Source organism: Pyrus communis, chromosome 6 (genome assembly GCF_041283825.1).
Source record: "Pyrus communis isolate YQ-2024b chromosome 6, ASM4128382v1, whole genome shotgun sequence".
Taxonomy (NCBI): Eukaryota; Viridiplantae; Streptophyta; class Magnoliopsida; order Rosales; family Rosaceae; genus Pyrus; species Pyrus communis.
In genome coordinates, this window is record NC_142570.1 from 12,294,259 (window position 1) to 12,317,079 (window position 22,821).

General features: G+C 35.0%; 1 pseudogene; it reads left to right on the forward strand.

Moving 5' to 3' along the window:
- The first annotated feature begins 12,047 nt into the window (after window positions 1–12,047).
- LOC137711286 (dehydration-responsive element-binding protein 1E pseudogene) lies at window positions 12,048–13,040 on the forward strand (annotated as a pseudogene).
- Window positions 13,041–22,821: the final 9,781 nt, after the last annotated feature.

Here is a 22,821-nt window from a genome sequence, read left to right on the forward strand (position 1 = left end):
AACTTAAAAATAAAAAAAAAATAAAAACCAATTGAGGTGTTCTGACTTCAACGGGAAGGATGGGGTGGTTCAGGGAAGGATGGGTTGGGTGATGTGCGACGATCTGAGTTCAGATTTGATTCTGATTTTTTTTTTTTTTTTTTTTTTTTTTTTTGGGTAAGTTTTGAATGGGAGGGAAGGTGAAGAGAGTGCAGAAGAGGGAGGTGGTTGGGAGGAATGAGGAAGGAGAAATGGGAGGTTGCAGGGGAGGTAGGGGTGGGGTTTTGGGTTTGGAAGGAAGGTTTAGGGTGGGGTTGGGGAGGGGGGACGACGGATGGGATGGGGAAGATGGGAAGGATGGGGTTTCGGTGTGCCCGGGGGGTGGGGGTGGTGAAGTGATAGGATCTGGTTTTGATTTTTTTTTTTTAATTTTTTTAATATTTAGTTAATATTTTTAATAGAAAGTGGGTCCCATCTCATGCCATGTCAGCATTTAATAGAGAAATTGACAGATAACTGACGAAAGGTATGACATTGCAACAAATTCGAAGATAAAGTATGACATTGAAACTTTTTAAAGACGAGGTATGAAACTGTTAATGACCCAATAGTTGAGGTAGTTTTATGTAATTTACCCTATACTTTATTACTAAAAAATAATTGCAATACAGAATGAAATTACACAATAGATATAATAATACTAACTTGAATGATTGATGGAAGGTAAACGTTAGCGCAGAAGCTATGTCCTTCGAACAGTATTTCCATCCCACTCTTGTGCTTGTGGTTCTACAACATCTGCTCGACTAGGATATAGCTACCTAATTCTACAACCTGTACTGAATTATAGAATTCTAGCGAATTTGCTTTGTGTGTTTACTCTCTAGAAAGTTTGTATGAAAGTGAAGGAAGAAGAAAAGATGTCTATGATGGAACTGAAACTCCAGTTATATAGGCTCTTTCATACCTCTTCAAATGCCTTTTGGATGTATCTAAAGCTACACAACTCTTTCCACATAGTTGTATCTATTAATCAAAACGTTTTTAATTAATTTTAACTAAAAACTTGATTCGAATTTAAAATTAATGATCTGCTTAATTTTAATTCTTAGGCCCCAAGTGCCACAAAGCCCAAGGCCCTTTTGTTGATTAATTAATATTAATTTATATTAATATTATGGTATAATCATCAAGCCTAATCCACACAATTAGTGGCCCAAACCTTAATCCTCATTCCAAATGGTCCAACACCTAATCACTAATAAAGGTGACTAACCTAATATACGGACATCAGGTTCCCTTGAATTCCCCAATGTGGGGCTAAAGGAGCTCAAAAACTCCAACAATACATTTTGAGTCGACTATTAGGTCCTAGGATAAGGTGAAAATGAGAGTAAACAATAGATGTGACACACATCAAGAGATGTGTCTTTTGGACTTGAACCTACCTTAGTATATACTTATTGGATTTACTAGATGATGCAGTAAATATAAAATCTTAAACTGTTCATCTCTGCAGTAAACCAAGACAATAAGCAAAACATGTCACACCAACACATTACAAATTCATACGTTTGTGTTCATTTTGGTCCTTAACAAATCTTGGATTCATGAGAGCTTTAGACAATGCAGCCATATAATTCTCATAAATGCGACCCCACATTTACTATGATATAGGTGATATTGATTAAGAATAGGCTGCTACTTTTCCACTTGATTTACAATTATCAATATCATTAAACTAATGTATCCTACACCCATCAACAGTCACCACACTTCGTCCATCATAGGAATGGGTATGGAAGTGTGTTTATTCTTTGAATCTAGCCAAACCAGTTTGCCTATTGAACCTAGACCATGGGATCTCCAATCAACTAGGTTAGGTTTCCATTTGGCAGTTTCATTTTACTCTATTGGCTTTAAACCCATTCCCTTTATGTATGGTTAACTTGCTTTCTAGACAAACCTTTAGTAAGCGGATCCGCAATATTATCTTTTGACTTGACATAGTCAATAGAAATTACACCACTAGAGAGCCATTGCTTTATTGTATTATGCCTTCGTCTAATTTGTCTAGACTTCCCATGGTATACATTATTTTTAGCTTGATATTGTGCAGCTAAACTATCACAATGTATACATATTGCCGTTACAGGTTTAGGCCATATGGGAACATTTTCCAAGAAATGTCTTAGCCACTCAGCTTCTTCTCCAGCCTTATCGAGAGCTATAAATTCCGATTCCATCGTTGATCGGGCTATACACGTTTCTTTGGAAGATTTCCAAGATATTACTGCTCTTCCCAAAGTAAATACATATCCACTTGTGGATTTCATATCAATACTATCCGATATCCAATTTGCATTAGTAAATCCTTCAAGCACAGGAGGATACCTTGTAGAATGCAACCTATAATTCATTGTATGCTTTAAGTATCTCAATACTCGAATTAAAGCTTCCCAATGATCATGCCCAGGATTACATGTATATCTACTTAGTCTACTCATTGAGTATGCTATATCAGGCCTTGTATAGTTCATAATGTACATAAGGCTTCCAGTAACTTGTGAATATTCACATTGAGATATAGCATCACCACTTTTTTTCTTTAGTTTGCTATTGGCATCAAAAGGAGTAATTGCATCTTTACTTTCCAAATGACCATATTTTCTAATTGTAGCTTCTATATAATGGGATTGTGTAAGAGTATAACCTTCTTGGTTTCTTTTGATTTTTATACCAAGAATCACATCAGCTAAACCAACATATTTCATATCAAAACTTGATTTCAATATCTTCTTAGTCCAATTTATTATCTCTTTTTTAGTTCCCTTTATAAGCATATCATCTACATATAAACACAACATAACACAAGCATTATTTTGAGTTTTTGTGTAGACACACTAATCGCACTTATTTATCTTAAACCCATGTGTGATCATAATATGGTCAAATTTTTCATGCCATTGCTTTGGAGCTTGTTTAAGTCCATATAGCAATTTCACAAGTTTACAAACTTTGTGTTCTTAACCCTTGACCACAAACTCCTCGGGTTGTTCCATATATATTTCCTCATCTAAGTCTCCATTTAAGAACGCAGTCTTTACATCCATTTGATATATTTCCATGTTATGGAGTGCTGCTATAACAATCAACAATCTTATTGACGTAATTCTCTTTACAGGCGAGTATGTATCAAAGAAATCCAAACCATGTCTTTTGACGGTATCCTTTAGCTACCAAACGAGCCTTATATTTGTCAAGTGTACCATATGGTTTTAATTTCTTCTTAAAGATCCATTTGTACCCAATTGGCTTATTGCCAGGGGCAAAATCGACTAATTCCCATGTATGATTTTGCATAATGGCATCTATCTCACTGTTAACTGCATCCTTCCAAAATGGAGCTTTAAGAGTGGACATTACCTTCTTGAATGATTGAGGTTCAATTTCAATTAATAAGGTCACAAAATCAGGCCCAAAGTCCATTCAAATTTTTGTCCTTTTACACCTTCTAGGTTCAAGTTCATCTTCTTCTTGAACTCTAGACAAGGATGAACCATCACCATGTTCACTAGGTTCATCATTAACCTTATATACATCATCACGTTTCAAGAGATTACACTTGCCCATTTTATATGGAAATATATCCTCAAAAAATGTTGCATTTATAGATTCTATAATAGTATTGACATGTATATCACTTACTTTGGAATGGAAAACTAAGAATCTATAAGTTGAACTATTAGATGGAAAACCAATAGAAACACAATCTATAGTTTTAGGCCCTAATTTTGTTCACTTTGGCAATGGGACTTGTACTTTTGCCAAACAACCCCACACTTTAAGCAATTTAAACCTTGGGGTTCTTCCTTTCCCTAATTCATATGGTGATTCCTTTCTCGTTTTAGGTGGAATTCTATTCAAAATTTTATTTGCAGTAAGTAAAGCTTCACCCCACAAATTATGTGGAAGCCCAGAGCTATTCAACATGGAATTGATCACGTCTTTAAAAGTCCTATTTTTTAGCTCGGCAACACTATTTTCTTGCAGTGTATAGAGGGCTGTTGTTTGATGAATTATGCCATGTGTGGCACAAAATTCAGCAAATGCATGAGACTCATATTATCCTCCCCTATCTGACCTTAAGACTTTAATCTTCTTGTTAAGTTGATTTTCAACTTCTGCCATATATGTCTTAAACATATCCAAGGTCTCATCTTTACTATGAAGTAAATAAACATAACAATACTTACTAAAATCATCTATAAATGTTACATAATAGTTCTTTTCATCACGAGTTGGATATGATCTAAAACCACACAAATCACTATGAATTAAATCTAACAAATCATTGGATTTTTCATGCACTGATTTAAAGCTTTGACTTGCAAATTTCGATTCAGTACAAGTCTTACATTTAATATTATTTAAATAATCAAGTTTGGGCAGCAAGCCTAAATTATGCATTCTAAAAAGAGAACGAAAGTTTACATGTCCTAGCCTAGAATGCCATAAATTAGAAGAATCAACAATTTAAGCAGAAGCATTATTTATTTCATTCATAGCATTAGCAAGTACATTTAGTTTGAATAATCCATCAGCAAGGTAACCCTTTCCCATAAACATTCCCCTTTTAGTTAATACAAACTTATTGGACTCAAAAACTAGTTTGAATCCCTTATTACTAATGATAGCATAAACAGGATTCTTCCTTATATCGGGGACATGCAGCACGTCAAGGAGGGTTAATTCCTTTCTAGAAGTGAATTTCAGAACACATTTCCCTATTCCAACCACAACGGATGCAAATGCATTTCCCATAAACAGTTGCTCGTTTCCTCGATTTTCTTGTACGAAGAGAACATATTTCTATCACCACATACATGGCGAGTTGCACGAGTATCTATCCACCAATCAACGTGGTTAGATACTAGATTCATTTCAAAAATCATTGCAGCCAGGGCATCCACATTGTTTTCAATCAGGTTTGTGCGGTTGTTGTTGCCTTGAATTCTTGAACCTTGATCCCTTCGATGGCAACATTCGTGAGCCCTATAACCTTTCTTTCCACAAACCCAGCAACTTCCCTTAATTTTCTTGAAGTATTTACATTTCACACCAGGGACAAAGTTCTTTTCCTTATTCTTAGTTTTTTGGAATTTCGGCTTTTGCTTTGATGAACTTTCTTCAACAACATTCACCTTGGCTTCCATACTTGAATCCAGGCCTTCTCATTCTTTTTGTTATCTTCCTCAATTCACAGCCTTACAATGAGATCCCTAAGAGTCATCTGTTTACGTTTATGTTTGAGATAATTTTTGAACTCCTTCCAAGAAGGTGACAATTTCTCTATAAAAGATGCCACCTAAAAAGACTCATTTATAACCATCCTTTCAACATGAATGTCATGGACGATTTTTTGGATATCTTCAGTTTGAGAGACAACGGACTTGGAATCCACCATTTTGTAGTCGAAAAATTTTCCCATGACAAATTTCTTTGAACCGGCATCCTCTGTTTTATAATTTTTTTCTCAAGTAATTCCCAAAGTTCCTTGGTAGTTTTGCATACCATATAGATGTCATACAATGAATCATCGAATGCATTGAGAATATAATTTCTGCAAAGGAAATCATTATGATTTCAAGCATCTATGGCCGTCAAAGTTTCTGTAGAAAAAATATTTTCTCCATCTGCAGTAGGCATAGTCTCGCACAGAACATTAGCCAAATTTAGAGTTGTCAAATAAAACAATATCTTCTGCTGCTATCTTTCGAAATTGCCACCCTTAAATTTCTCAGGCTTTTCAGAATGAGGTTTAGTTCCTAATTGTTCCATACTATTCGAAGATTGTTGGAGAACAATTTAGAAACAAAATAACAGAAATACAGAACTTGAAATACTTATACTTTATGACTAAAAAATACTTGCAATACAAAATGAAATTACAGAATAAATACAGAAATTATAATAATACTAACTTGAATGAATGATTGAAGGTAGAGGCTAGCACAGAAGCTATGTCATTCGAACAGTATTTCCGTCCCACTCTTGTACTTGTGGTTCTACAACGTCTGCACGATTAGGATACAACTACCTAATTCTACAAACCCGCACTAAATTATAGAATTCTAGCGAATTTGCTTTGTGTGTTTACTCTTTGGAAAGTTTGTACGGAAGTGAAAGAGGAAGAAAAGATATCTACAATGGAACTGAGACTCCAGTTATATAGGCTTTTTCATACTTCTTCAAATACCTTTTGGATGTATCTGAAGCTGCACAACTCTTTCCAAAGAGTTGTGTCTATTAATCAAAACGTTTTTAATTAATTTTAATTCAAAACTTAATTCAAATTTAAAATTAATGATTTGATTAATTTTAATTTTTAGGCCCCAATTACCCTAAGGCCCAAGGCCCTTATCTTGGTTAATTAATATTAATATTATAGTATAATCATCATGCCTAATCCACACAATTAGTGGCCCAAACCTCAATACTCATTCCAAATGGTCCAACATCTAATCACTAATAAAGATGACCAACTTAATATAAGGACCTCCAGTTCCCTTGAGTTCCCCGATGTGGGACTAAAGGAGCTCAAAAACTCCAACACCTTGTATTTCGCAAAACCTTGTAGACATTTCTAATTTTTCTACAACTACAACATTTTTGGGGATTGACAAGAATGTCGTTTGTTGGCTCACGTATCCCAAAAAGAAACATGATCTAAACAAAACTGGCATTTGGAGAATTTAATGTAAAGCTGATTCGCTTTGAAATTGCTCAGATCAAATCATCGGTGTTCAGAAAGTTTGACTTCCTTATTGGAGTAAACAAGGAAGTTCTCGATAAGGTTATCACGAATCTTTCAGGACATAGGTAGAATGCACCGTTTGTCAAGTTCATGAACAATATTGGAGCATTCGTCAACCCGTATGACATCACAAGGAACTCATAATGAACATGTCAAGTCCTGAACGCAGTCTTAGAAACATCATTATTTATGATCTTCATCTGGTCGCAACCAAGCTTTAGATCAATCTTGAAGAAAGCTTGGGTTCTATAGAGTTGGTCGGAGAGATCTTCAATTCAAGACATGGATTAACGGTTTTTAATCGTCACCCAATTGAATTGCTAGTAAACAATGTACAATCTTAAGGTTCGGTCTTTGCTCTTCATGCATGGATGCAAAGGTCTCTACGATGAAGGTTCAAAGAAAATAGGTGTTATACTTTGATGTAGATCAATGGTGCCTCACACATCTCAATCTAGTAGTATTACAGGTAGATATTTAGGAACGACGTCAAGAATTTAGTTTGACTAGGTTCACAATTTCCAGCTGTACCGGATTGTCGTATTCCTCTACAACACGTGCTAATAAGCCTTCACAACTTTTCTTAATAAATATTTTGCCTCTACGGCGGGGATTTTGTGCTTCAGTTTCTGATGTTTGTTAGTGAAGCTAACCATAAGGATGATAGGTCGTCGAAAAATGACTACTTTCTGTTGATGCTCTACTAAAGGAATAATAATGATGTAGTTGATCCATCTCTTCGATTACGTGAAAATCCACGATATCCAATGAAATAAGATAACTGGTAGTATTGGATTGGTAATGAAAACAATGCAACCACATTACTCACACAGGACGTAACATACTTGCCTTGTGGTATTGAGATTCTCGAGACGTACACGACTGAGGTACCATGTGATTGAAGTATTTGAACAAACAAAGGTAATATGACTGACTGGTGACTTCGGGTTTGCTATTCTCCTGCATGGCTTGCTCCTAAGTTTCCATGATTATGGTTCTGGTTGCCTTACCTGTCTTGATACGTGTGTATGTCAATGGTGCCGCTACCTAACGTTTCTATGGTATTTTAGTAATGTTTGACTTCATGGAACTATAAACCGGTGTCCTGGCAATGAGTTATGATAACCATATACCACATTGTATTTTCAATATAAAGAAATTACACTGCCTGGATACAAGTTCACAACTCCCAGATACAAGACAGTCTCATTCTGGTCGCAATTAGCGTCACCTAGGTTGGCTACTAGCTAAGGCTTGGTCAGAAGAGTAAGTAAGATTTCTAGGAATGATGCTTTTGTAAGGTGATTTTGTTCCTTTTAGGAACACTAACAACTGCTTTTAGTATGTAATTATGGAAACTAGTGTTTGTGAAGCTGCCCTAAGCTTAAGAATGGGAATTGTAGTCAACTTTACCTCAAAATGGGATTTATCGAAATTCAATCTTCCTCCTAAAGATCTGAAATCATAATTGATATGTTTGAAAGATTGACGTTGCCGGGGACCAAATGTGATTGTCCCCCAAATGTTTTTCCGTTGAGTGCAACCACTTCCGCACTAACATAGTCACTCGAGACATTTTCAAAAACTTTGAGGTAAAGCAAAACCTCAAGGAAATTCTAGGAGGTGGCACATTAAATAAAGACTGCCAAGGTTGAAAGCGCATGCAGTTTCCTAACAAATGAAAGTTGATAACAATGGTTGGATTATAGTTGGGATTGATCGGGTAAATTTCAAGTGGTACACAATTATCAATACGTAAACCCTACTTTAGGGTCGACAAACTATCTTCAATTCGGGTGTTTCATTGGCAGGGAGGTTCATCACTTAAAAGTCTCATGGCGGTCGCCAAAGTGTTCTTCTAGAAGGTTGGTAAGTCGTAGAAAAATGTTAGCGATAGTCATTCCAAGTTGCCCAAAACTCATGAAAAGTTGGCATATTTCGACAAGGTGGCATAAAAATGACGTTAGAATTCAAGAACCGAGAATGCTTACATCACATATGTGATAATAGTGATACTGCTTAACCTATACTCTAATACCAAACTGATACACCCCGACTCGGATCGTCCACCTGGACATTGGAATTGAAATGTGTTGGCCGACACCCAGAAGGTGACGAAGCCAAAAAGTGATGGCGATGTGGAAAGTGTTGCTAACTTAAACCTAAAGTAACTAATTCTAAAGTGTGCATGTGAGAGAGATCGACCCATTTCACATAAGTGATGTTCAGAACATAAGTAAATTGCAGTAAAAGAAGAGTAAAGCATTTATACGAAAGGAGAAGTTTCCTACACGACAACTTTTATTAGCAATCCTCGTCGTCACGAAGCCTCTGCCACTAAAATCCTAGAGGGGCGAAAAAACAAGGGTGAGTGAGTCTAAAAAATAAAGTTTTGTAAACCGTTTCAAAAATGTTTTACCCCTCACTGTAAAACAAGTATATAGTTTCCCGAAAATATTATAGTAATAGTATGTAATAGATATCCTACAACACAAGTGAGTTAAAGGATGTAGGGCACTACAACAAGGTATCTCAACATTAAATCTCAAATCGTTATCACAAGAAATCATTGCTCGTTAATTTATGTAGACACACAAGTCCATTGTAGAGATATTCAGACAATGGGACAAGCTGGGTGTAGGTTTTACATTCTAGTACTACATCACGTGAGCTGCGCTAATCGTATCACATACAAGTCCAATACATCACACAAAAGGATATGATGGCACCTAACTGTGGATTCAAAGCGAATGTAAACGGTGCATGTGAACTACACGTGAAGCTAGTCCATAGCCTAGGACAGTACAAATAACTAAGAAACACCGTGCAAATATGTAATAATGAGCAGATAAAATGCAAGGATATCATGCCACAAGTTTACGCTCACAAATAATATTAAAAATATAAAGTGTACGAAAAATGTATTTGTAAAGCTAAACATGGCATGTCACATCTTAATATATAAAAGCAGTTGTCGGGAAAATCACATATACATTTATATATACATAAAAACGAAAACATCCATTCACAGATACATGTAGGTCGAAACCGTTCAACTATTTTGCCCGCGGTACTCCTCCAGGTGGTCCTCTCCTATACGGGAAATTACTAGACTAATCACTAAACTAATAATAATTAATGTAATAAACCTAATTTTCTTTAGTTTGCTCAAGAACATAATTTTCGTCTGAAATTTGGAAAGAAATGCAATTGCCCTATTTAGAGCTGTTACACAACCAAAGTTGACCCATAATACATCAAAATGAAGTTTAGGACGAGAGGAATAAGATTATACCTATTTCAAGTCCTAAAGATGGGTGGAGCTCGTAAAAAAATGTCTTGAAAGTGATGGTAACCATTTTCATACAATATGTAGTATGTGATATTTGAAAACTATACTTGTTTTATGGCAAAGGATTATACGTTTTCGAAAAGTTTTTACAAAGCTTTATTTTTAAGCCCATTCACTCTTGTTTTTCGCCCCTTCAGGTTTTAGTAACAGAGTTTTTGTGTCGACGAGGATTATTGGCAAATGTTGGAATAGGAGATTATCTTCGATGGTATAATTCTTATTCTACTTTTACTGTACTTTACTTGTGCTCTGACATCACATGTGAATTGGGTTTATTCCCGCTCAGAAGCGCACTCTGACATTTAGGCACTTTTAGGTTTAAAGTTACTCACATTTTCCATTTCACTATACTTTATGGTTTCGTCACCTTCCTGGTGTCAGCCAACACAGCTCGATTCGGAGTCCATGTAGACATTTCAGGTTTGGGTGTGTCCTTTGGTATTTCTCATCTATAATGATTTTTTTTTCCGTACGTTTCATTCATAATTTCATGCAATTGATGATAAATTTTCATATCACTGAGACAATTCAAGTGATCAGAGTGATGCATAATTCGATTAAAGTAAGACATTTACTAATTTAAATTTCTTGAGTTGCAATTTGAAGGTATTTTTGATCTATAATGATTTTATTTTCTTTTGAACTTTTTAGGGAAAAACTCATAAATTAATCAAGTAATCGTCATAGCAAGAGGGGAGCACTCACAAAAGATCACTATACGCACGCGCATTGCGGACTATCAGGTTTCATTGTTCATACTTACTATACTTTCATTATGATCTTTTTTTAAATATTAAAAAAAAAAGAAAAAAAAAAGATGGCACGAACTAGAAAATATCCATTTGGCTACTTAAAAAGCCAAAGAAAAAGAAATGTTAAACGATTGACTTAGTCTAAAAAATGAGTTATTGATAGGTTCTTTGTTAAAGAAAAAGAAGCACAAAGTTTGTTCCAGTAGTGGCTTGTTGCATTAATACATTTGTTTTTTTTTTTTTTTTTTTTTTTGAAGATTGTCTTATAAGAAGGGCTCATTTTACAAATTTAGCATAAGGCCCTTAAAATTTCAGAGACGGTCCTACCAATAATGTACCAAAATTATTGGTAAGCTATTTTTTAATGTATATGTTATATACATACATATATATATATATATATATATATTATGTGTATAATATCATTTGGAGTACATTTGTACATTTAAAATATTATCATATGGTTTTTTTTTTTTTGTTAAAAAGTATGTTGTCTTTTTTGCATCGACAATTTTACGTTTTTTTATTTTATTATTATTATAGAATTTTTTTATTTTTGAAATATATTGAATTAATGGGACATAGACCACGTAAAATATATTGAATTAGGGGGACATAAACTGCCTAGACCTTCTTTTGCAAGTTTTTAGGGGTTTGTTATATTTTATATTTAATTAGCAAATTAATTATAATAATAATTTGTATAATTTGAACTTAATTAGTTAATTAAAATTATAAAAAGCCTTGGTGGTTTGCTCCAAGTGAGACGGCAAAACAGAACCGGAATAAATATTGCGGCGAGGAACTTATAGCAGGGATCTACGGCACACACTTCGCACACAACGCATCCGCATCAAAACGTGCCAATTTCAATAAAAAAATGGGAAAAATAAGTGACACGTGGTGAACACCAAGAATACTTGGTTCAGTGAGTTTCCAGCTGCCACGTGTCACTAGCCCTATGCAGGCAACGTTTCTCCATCTATTGTAGGCCCACTAGAATGCGTGGGAGCTTCGGAACTTGCCTGTGTGAGCAACATCTCTCCACCTGGCGCCTCCTCACACTCCGTGTCCTGGGTCCCACTCAAAGTCCTAGCATTCCAAAGCTATAAAATCCCCTTTCACTCGCCCTCCAATTTTCAACTTACAACTCCAAAAAGAACTGAACTACCGAAACACACACTGAACTCACAGCTTAATTTCTCCGACGCAGCACAACAAAAATGAATACGATCTTCAGTCAAATCTCCGATTCCTCCGAAAAGCCCGAATCGAGCTCCGACGACACAGGCATCTTGACTCGAAGCCAGCTGGCTTCGTTCTCCGACGAGGAGGTCATTTTGGCGTCCAGCAGGCCGAAGAAGCGAGCGGGGAGGAGACTTTTCAAGGAGACGAGGCACCCGGTTTACAGGGGAGTGAGGAGGAGGAACAACAACAAGTGGGTGTGCGAAATGAGAGAACCAAACAAGAAGAAGTCGAGGATATGGCTCGGAACTTATCCGACGGCCGAGATGGCAGCTCGGGCGCATGACGTGGCGGCATTGGCCTTTAGAGGGAAGCTTGCCTGCCTCAATTTTGCAGACTCCGTATGGCGCCTGCCTGTTCCGGCATCCACTGATTCAGTGGATATCAGGCGGGCAGCAGCGGAGGCTGCAGAGACGTTCCGGCCAGAGGAGTTTGGCGGAGTGTCGGAAAGCGGCCATGATGAGAAGGAGAGCAAGAAAATGGAGGGGGAGAAGGATTGTGGAGGCGCGGAGGAAAGTGGAATCTTGCTTTACTTGGATGAGGAGGAAATGTTCGACATGCCGAGGTTGCTGGATAGTATGGCCGAAGGGCTTCTGCTCTCTCCACCTCACTCTTCAGGTGGTTGCATGAACTGGGATGACATGGAAAGCAACGATGACGTCAGTCTGTGGAGCTTCTCGAATTGATAGATATTTATCCCGAGGACACTTCCGTTCGTTGACCCAAAAAAAGGACACTTTCGTTCATTTTTTTTTTATAGGATAAATTAGGTTTTCATTCTTTCTTTTGCTACTTCATTCATTAAAATCTTATTCTTTTTTAATTTTTGATCAAAGTTCTTGGTATTAATAACATCATTAATTATTTCAATAATAAAATATTTTTTATTTCTAAATATATTCATTTAATGTTAAAACTGTTACAATTAGTATATTTGTATTTATGGCTAAATTTTTTATCATATATTTTTATTTTTAGTTTGTACCCATTTTTAATTCGCAACCCTTTTTTAATTTGTACCAATTTTCTTTTTAGTTTTAATTTGTACCCATATTCTTTTTATTTTTACTTTTTGTGCCCATATTTTATAAAGTTTTATTTGTATTTGTACCCATATTTTTTTTATTTATATGTACCCATTTTTAATTTTGCTAAATGTACCCATGCTAATTATATGCACCATTCATGTAATTTTTTTTTTAAATTTTTAATCTTAAAATGTACTCATTCTTAAATATACCAATTTGTTATATGTAAAATGTATCCTTTTTTTATATAAAATTTATTCAATTTTTTTCTAATCCATTTTTAAACTTATATGGGTACATTCTTTTTTCTTTGATTTGAGAATGTATCCATGTTAAGTTTAATCGAAGAAATTTACTAATTTTATTAAGCTTAATATCTTTTTTTATTTATTTATTTATTTTTATTTTGAAGAATGTACCCATGTTTTGATACAATAATTTTTTGGTTAATTTTGATTAATGTACCCATGTTTATATACACACACACACACACACACAATAGTATATTTATATTTTTAATCCCACAAATTATGGTTTTTTATTTAAAATCTCATTAATATAAACAACTATAAATTTCAAATTTTAATTTAAAAAATATAGTAACGTACATAGAAATAAATTATCACATTAATTTCAGGGACTTGGATCAAAAATGGAAAACCAACAAGGTTTCAATCAAAGAATATTCATAGTTAGGGACCGTATCCAAAGTCTCCATTTTTTATATAATTTTTGCCACCGGAAAAATGGTGTCGGTTGTTTATGCGCTTGCCCGGGCAAATTTAGTCCGTAACACTGTTTCCGTTAACATTTTTAGTCTAAGGGAAATATTTTGTTCTAGACCCTTCCCTTGTGTTTTGATGCGTTAAATTCTGCGTGCAAAAAATGGTGAAAGTTGAGCACGGAGATTTCTGACTTCAATTTTCACCGGGAGAGGCGTCGTTTTATAATTTCAATGCCGAGACAAATTGTGAACTCATCTAAGACGAAATTTCAGCACGCAGAGAGAGGCTCCAAATTTCCGTCTGCTCTTGCGTCGCTCTTCTTTGTAACTTGTTTTTAAAACTCATGGGAACATATGATGTGTCTGGATTGCTTTACGTCCTTGAGAAATGGTTTCATATCTTCAAGTATTAGTGTAGAAAATACAAAATTTCAGAATTATCCAAACAATGAAATTTATAATTTCAATCGTTGTCTAATTTCTACCTATTTAATATCCCAAGGATGGAATTGCTAGTTGACAAAATTTTAAATAATGCAATTACAATTTCAGTCATTTAGAATTTCCAACTTAAGATTAAAGTGCTTTCCCTTTTGATTAAACTCTATATTCCATGTATAATCCTAATTTAAGTGTTTTTCAAATCCATTTTAAAATCATTTCTATGTCAAAAATGCACTCAATAATATTAGTTAATTTATTGCTATTTTAAAACAAAAATCTCATATTTTCCTCAATTTAAGGATTCAGTTATATCAAGTCATGGTTGAGATTAATTGATGGAATATAATTATTCATATATCTAAATTATTTAAGAAATTTCAATATATTTAAATTGTATTAAACTTTGTATCATACAAAATTGTTTGGAACTATGTGGAGCCTAAAATAATTCCAAAAATTCTAGAGGCGACACGTGAAGTTTTAGTCAAGAAAGACAAGATTACCTTCATTAAATGGGCAAGCTCCTCAGATACTCCCACGTGTAGTTCACCACCCCTGAAGGTCCATGCAGCTAAATACGAATGCCCACAGCTCACCTGCCTTTGGCAAGGAAAAGTCAAAGCATTAAAGATAAGGATTAATTACCCAAATCCTATTTTTAATACATTCCCAACTGAAAATTGACTCCATTCAAGAAAGTGATCTCTATATAAATCAATTAGGGATATTTACTCCATTGTCTCAAGATTTATTTCATTTTTAATATCTTGAGAATATTTTTTCCATACACCTTGGCCAATAAGATGCCCTGCAATGGTGTTACCTTGATTCCCAGTAGTTGCCTGCATACCTTAAGGTGGATCCTTCAATTTGCAAACAGACCTTACATTTCGTACACATGTCGATCCAAGATGAAACCAAGAAGACATCCAACGCAAACCTACATGCCAACACTAGCCTTGTAAATGTAAGAAGGCTATCAATAACTTAGTTGTGGAATACTTTACCTTTTTCTTGAGCTTAATCCTGATTCCATGGTTATGGATTTACCTAGATTATTTCCTATCATTGACCATGTTGATCTGAGGTAGGAGTGTGTCTGGAGAAGAAATTAAAGATGCTCTATTCTCTATTGGCCCAAGGCAATACAGGGTGAGATGGACAAGGCTAGATATGGAAACATGACCTCAAATTCTTGTCCTGTTGCAAGACAGACGAAGTACTACAAAGACAAAGTCATCTTCATTCTAGCTGAGATAGAGTCGGCTTTATTTGGCAGAGTAGGCAAATGAGTTGCCTCTTATCTGCCGGACATCCTTTTTTTTTTGGTCATCTAACTTTCACCTTCAAGTCTGTTAGGAACAGGTTTCACCTTTCTCATCGGGCCTTGGCTTTAGGAGGTTTTTTGGAATATTCTTGGTAGGACCCCCTTCAATTACTTGCATTAAGAGATTTAGGGGATCCCATTAAGCTCTCATTTAGGGACAATGTCGGATTGAGAATGTACACGTCCCAGAGTTATTTGATCAAGTGTCGAGGGGTTCTTTTTTACAACTATTTCCCAATCTTCGATCGTCGCTGTGGCATCCATTGATTCAACAGATTTAGATACTTAAGTAGACCTACTTTGGTTGAGCTGTCCGTAGAATACTTTAATTGGAATGGGCATGAAGCTATCTAAGAAAAGGCTTACTCGGAACTTATATTTATCTCCCAATATATCACGGTGCAACTCTCAGAAAACACTTTTCTAAGAATTGAGACTTGGAGCCTTCTTTCCCATCATTAAAAATACACTTTGTGTATTGCACCATGGGTAGTTCACTTCCCCTCTTCTAATGGTGTAGCATCAGCTGAAATATGAATGGTAAAAGGAAGAGTGTCCTATATACATCTCAATTTCGTTTATCTTTCCCTCATCCACTGGTCGGATAAAGAAGTAGGTAGTTGACTAGGGGAATAGTCCCCTAAGATTTGACCGGTGGGTGAGGGAAAAATGAACGAAATTGAGACACATATGGGAAACTCTTCCTTTTACCATTCATATTTCACCTCATGCTAGTTGGGTAAAGCAAACTCCCTCCTTGGACAAGCACGAGGCTTAGTCAAGTAGAATCAGGTTCCGTTGCTTGATGCTTCGATCGAAAAAAAATAAATGGGGCCATACCAGAACGACCGAATATATGTTAAACTGTTGAAGACATTAACGTAAGTAACTTAGTGCAAAAGTGGTGGAGATCCACAAAGGTAACCGGATATCTGGGACTTAGGACAAGGGGAGTCCGGAGTCTCTTAAGAAAGGAAAGAAAAAAAACATTCACCGAGGAAGAAAAGAGTATGTCTATGGCAACCCTCAAGTGAGAAGTGAGAGTCAGTTTCATCACAAACATATATTCGCATATATAGAATAAAAATGGGAACTACTATTGCTATGTCATATGTTGTTCTTAGCTTAAAATGAGTGATTGAAGTATGAGAGTATCTGTTCTGAAGCAAACCTTTGTAAGGTTCGTTACTCTTACTTTAGAGTTGGGGAACGTGTTTCACATATACCAGATTAAATCTCGTTCTCAGACAAATGCGCTTTTTCAAGCTCTATCCAACCTTTCAAATCACTCCTTTTCACTCGGGCTTCGCCACTCGGCGCTCATCTGACAACTGGTCCCGCCTATAGGTATAATGTCAAACACTCATAAGTATAGGTTTTGTTGTCCTTACGACAGCTGTAAAAGACTGAGGACCTTGCACTTCCCGACTCTATGCGAGTATGTGTTTAGTTTTATATAAATGTTTTTCGAAGCAAACTATATGTCTTTCTCATTTGCTACCACTCAACAATAGTAGGGCTTAGCTCTACACATTCCTAGAAATTTTGTCTTTCTTTTAGCTAAAGATTGTTATCATTTGGTATGAAAGCCCAGCTTGTGCGGATATGGTAGTGATACAATCTTTTGGATTTATGGTTGTTGATATGAGTACTCCATTAACGCATACAATTGTTAAGCATCGCAAAATGGAACCTATAAACGTCGATGTTTGGAAGATAAGAATGCAATTGCTTCTCAAGGAACATGATCTTTTTCTAATACAATACTCTTGACCACATTGTTTGGTTTGACGGTTTATTCATGTCTACTATCCAATGCGATTCATTTACTTAAATGATTACCTTAAATGTGATTTAGAACGACTTCCTAAATCTCATTCATACTCTGGCCAGATATTCTTAATCATATCATAAAGTATTCTCCCTCAAACAGTTCGAAGGTTAGAGATCCTTTGTTGCGCATTCACTTGCCTCCATGGCTAAGTGGCTTAACCCTAACCTTGCCGTGGACACCCTTTGACGGAGTGGCTTTGACATAGTCAAAGATCAAGGACCTAACCACAAGACAACTATGATGCATTAGGTCAAAGGACCACTTTGCATTATCCCAACCATGAGTTCTCATGTGACAAAAGTATGAGAACTCCTTGTTAATTGCGTTCAGTAGACTCATTCTCTATTGAGCACCTACTTACTTGTCTTGGTGTTAGTCACACCAATGACTTGAGACCAGTCACTTTCCCTGAGAAAAGACATAGCACGTACTGATCTTAACGGACTGTCAATGCCCAATTAGCAATCTTATGATCAGGAACGTTTAGGATATGTATACAAAAGAGAATGGTCTCATGAATCTAACTTCTTTAGATCACATTCTCCCAATTACATATTCCTTGGACTTATCATTTAAGCATATAACATGTATATGAGACGGCTTTAAACAATAATTTTTTCCCTTTATATTAGACTAGATTAGTTTAACATGTGAAATGTTCATAAAGTATCATCATATGATTGACTTTAGGGCACATTTCCAACAAACATTTGGTACGCACCATTGCTCCTACGTCAAACGAAAAGCTGGTGCGCTTATCTGACTTCACAACCCCTGTTATTAGGTTCGCAGGATTTGGTAACGACTCCCCCCCATAAGTGTGTCGGACCCGTATCTCAACTCTTTTCTTCTTGTCTATCAACAAAAAATAATTTCATAATACTAAAGCTAAATAAAAACTTTATACAAAATGCAAAAATTTCAACACAAACCTATTTCAAAACCTTCTCCATCCATTGCCTTTGATGAACTTGCATCTTTGTCGGCCATCATACCAACACTGAAAGAACAAACTGATTATAATCTTCAGAATTGCAAAGCGTTTTCAAAACAAATTGTGAAGAATAAGGACACTAGAAGCGCATATTTATAGGAAGGTTAGGGACTTTGCGCGACGAAAACTTTGTCGCACAAACACATGCAGTAAATGCGATATTTATTTCTCTGATTCAGATGCACCAAACACGTTGACCTATAACTGAAAGCCCTTGAGCGACAAAACCTTTGTCACTCAAGAGTTTTCATAGCGACATCTTTGTCGTGCAAAGGTTTTAACGACGAAATTATTGTAATTATAAAGTTTACATAAACATAGATATCTATGTTTATGTAAACTTTATAATTACCAACAAATTTTCAGTTATAATATGTATTCTAAAAATAATTACTACCTTAAATAAATTGATATTATATTCCATTCAATTAATACATTGAATAATTAATACCTTAAATAAATTGATATTATATTCCAATCACTTAATATACTAAATAATTAATACCTTAAATAAATTATATTATATTCCATTCAATTAATACCTTAAATAAATTAGTATTATATTCCATTCAATTAATACCTTAAATAAATTGATATTATACTCCATTCAATTATTTAAATAACCAAACATGAATTAAAACATAATTAAGTCCAAATACATAACTTATAAAAAGTACCTTAAATTTAAATATTATCATACAAAACATAAATTTAAAACTACTATTTCAATGGTCCTCCATTCCACTGGACTTCATAACGCCACCAATTGTAACCTCCCTTCAACGCATCCTCCATCAACTTGATCAATTGTTCGTTCGTGTCATCATCAAGAGTATACTTACACTGTTACACATATATGCAAATAATTAATTCTAACATATAACAAAAAATTTCACAAAATTAATTATTGATGCATCAGTATACTTACTAATAATTCATCCGTCATTGCCTTCTTTGCATTCTCCGACACATCTTTCCGAGAACGCCACTCAGCAATAGGACAATTGTTCCCCATGGCTACAGCAATCGCATGCGCGAACTGAAAATGTTGCGTAAAATCATTCGGGTCAGCATTGGTCACGTTATCATCCTTGTTTGTATCCTCCATTTCAGCACAACAGAATTGTGAAGAATAAAGAGAACAAAATTGTGAAGAAAAATGAGAGCAGAATCGCATATTTATAGGAAGGCTAAGGCCTTTGAACAACAAGTTAATGTTTCGTACTAGTGTAATGGCTTCTTTAATCAAGTTAATGTTGTTATAGCCAACTTCGTTTACCTCCGTGTGTTTGGTATTGCTTCCTCCCCTTTTTTGTTGTGGCATTGTAGATTAGGACATGTCTGCAGCCCAATAAGGGATATCAATGCAGAATTGTGATTGTTAGGCAGAATGCTTTTAGTCAATTGAGCGAGTTGCTTACAAAGATTAATTGGCAAGCTCAATCTGTAAAGAATAATTAGAACCTGCTCTCCATGTGGTTCTATGTTCTTGGATTTTTGGTAGTTAGTGAAAGTTGTTAACGCTTCTGCCTATAACAATGATGGTGGTGACCATGGTGACAATGGAGGTTGTGGGGGTGGATGGTAGTCATGGTAAGGCGGTGGTTGTGACATGGTGATGAAAGTGATAATAATAATGGTTATTGCATGATATGAACGGTGCGCGGATTTTGTTTAGGCAAGCACCAGTGAGGGGAAAGGGGAGTAAGCAAGCTTTAAGAGATAGGGGGATGGGAGCAAAATATGCATTAGTTGTTCCGAAATAGGTTGAGGATGAGGGCCTTTCATTAAAGGGAGAAAATTTTAGGAGGTTAAAGTAACTATCTCCAACCTTTTCTATATATCCTTAGAAGTAAGGCGAGAGACCATTATGATAAGGTTAATCTGCGCGTTTTAAGTTCATGTGAAACAAGTTATTGAAAAATTAATATCCATGACCATTATGTTTCGCTCTAATGCTTCCAAATTTCGATAAGCTTTAGCTACCCCTAAAAGCCCTAAACATTTACGTTTTTTTTTAAAGAAACTAACTTAGGCATCGGAGATCCATTGGCCTAACCCCCCACTCCCCACCTTATAGGTGCGTGAAGCCTAAGTCTTTGATCAAAGGTGTTGATTGTTTTGCAAGTGCATTTTCGTCAAAGTAAGAAATGACAGAAATTTGCATCGACAACTTGTTTAGTTACTACTGTAACTGTTGTCAATAATGGTTATTTTTCATGCTTTATTTTCATCTCTAGAAATTCAATTATGATTGAATTGAAATGTACTATTGTTCTTTAAAAATAAACATTGACATGTTCCAACACAGTTTATTGTCAAATTCAAATGTATACATACTGAATTAAAATGTATGCTTACTAAATTAAAATGTACCCATGCCTAATTAAATGTATCGATAGGTTCTAGGGTTACACATAACTTGCTATTAGCTTCTTACTAGTGTTCTAAAAATACTAATTTGTACATAAATATGAATTACGTAGCGTACCAATAATGTACCAATAACATACCAATAATCAGAGCCGGCTTTAGGGATGTGTGACAGGTTCCATGGCCCAGGGCCCCATTATAGTTTTCTATCTCATATAATAATATATAAAATAATGTTAAATATAGAATAACATATAAAAATGGTAATCAGAGCAACATATATATATATATATATATATGTTAGTGGATCCCACAAACCACAAGGCTACATGCCCACATAAACGAGAGATTTTTCAGTGTGATCGTCACACGGGGTGATACACAATGTGTCGCTATATAAATGGTGGGATATGTATGTTAAAAGGTTAATAACTTAAAAAATAAAATTTCGCACCACTTACATAAAAACACATGATGTACCACCCGTGTTCCTGTCATAACTAAAAATTTCTCCACACAAACCCACTAATTCTATTGCAAATATGTATATTATAAATCAATAGAAAAGGTAATCAATTAAATATAGCAAATGAGTCGGAGTCGAACCGAAAAGGTTATCATTTAAGAGTCAGAATCCACTTTTCTCTCTCATGCTAGACACCACACACCCCCCCCCCTCTTCCAGCACTCTGCTTGTATTGTATCCCCCCCCCCCCCCTCATTTTCTCACAAATATTAAACCCTAATTCATAATTTTATGTAATTGAAGATAAATTTTTCTCACAGAGGCTTCAAGTGATTAGAGTGATACAAACTTCAATTAAAGAAAGATATTGACTATTTAATATATTGAATTGGAATTTGAAGATTTAGATATTTCTCATCTATAATGATTTTTTTCTTTTGTACTTTTCATTCATAATTTCATTCAATTGAAGATAAATTTTCATATCACGGAGACAATTCAAGTGATCAGAGTGACGCATTCTTCGATTAAACTAAGATATTTACTAATTTATATATCTTGAGTTGGAATTTGAATATTTAGGTATTTTTCATCTATAATGACTTTTTTTCTTTTGAACTTTTTAGGGAAAAACTCATAAATTAATCAAGTCATTGTCACAGAAAGAGGGGAGTGGTCACAAAAGATCACCAGATGCACACACATTGTGGATTATCAAGTTTCATTGTTCATACTTACTATAATTTAATTGTGATCTTATTTCAGATATAAAAGATGACACCTACTAGAAAATATCAAATTGACTACTTGAAGAGCCAAAGAAAAAGAAAAGTTGAATGATTGATCAGTCTCAAAACGGAGTCATTCATGGGTTCTTTGTTAAAGAAAGGGAAGCACAAAGTTTGTCGATAGTACTTTTTAGCATCAACACATTGTTCATTTTTTTGAAGATTGTCTTATAAGAAGAGCCCATTTTACAAATTTCGCAAACGGTCTTCGAAATCTCAGAGACAGCCCTGCCAATAATGTACCAAAATTATTGGTATGCTATTTTTTAATATATATATATATATATGTCTTCGAAATCTCAGAGACATTCCTGCCAATAATGTACCAAAATTATTGGTATGCTATTTTTTAATATATATATATATACATATATATATATATATATATATATATATATATGTCTTCGAAATCTCAGAGACATCCCTGCCAATAATGTACCAAAATTATTGGCACGCTAGTTTTTAATATATATATATATATATATATATATATATATATATATGTCATCGAAATCTCAGAGACATCCCTGCCAATAATGTACCAAAATTACTGGTACGCTATTTTTTAATACACACACACACACACACACACACCATATGTGTAATATTATTTGGAGTACATTGGTACGTTTAAAATATCATCATATGGTTTTTTTTGTTAAAAAGTACTATCGTCTTTTTTTCATCGACAGTTCAAC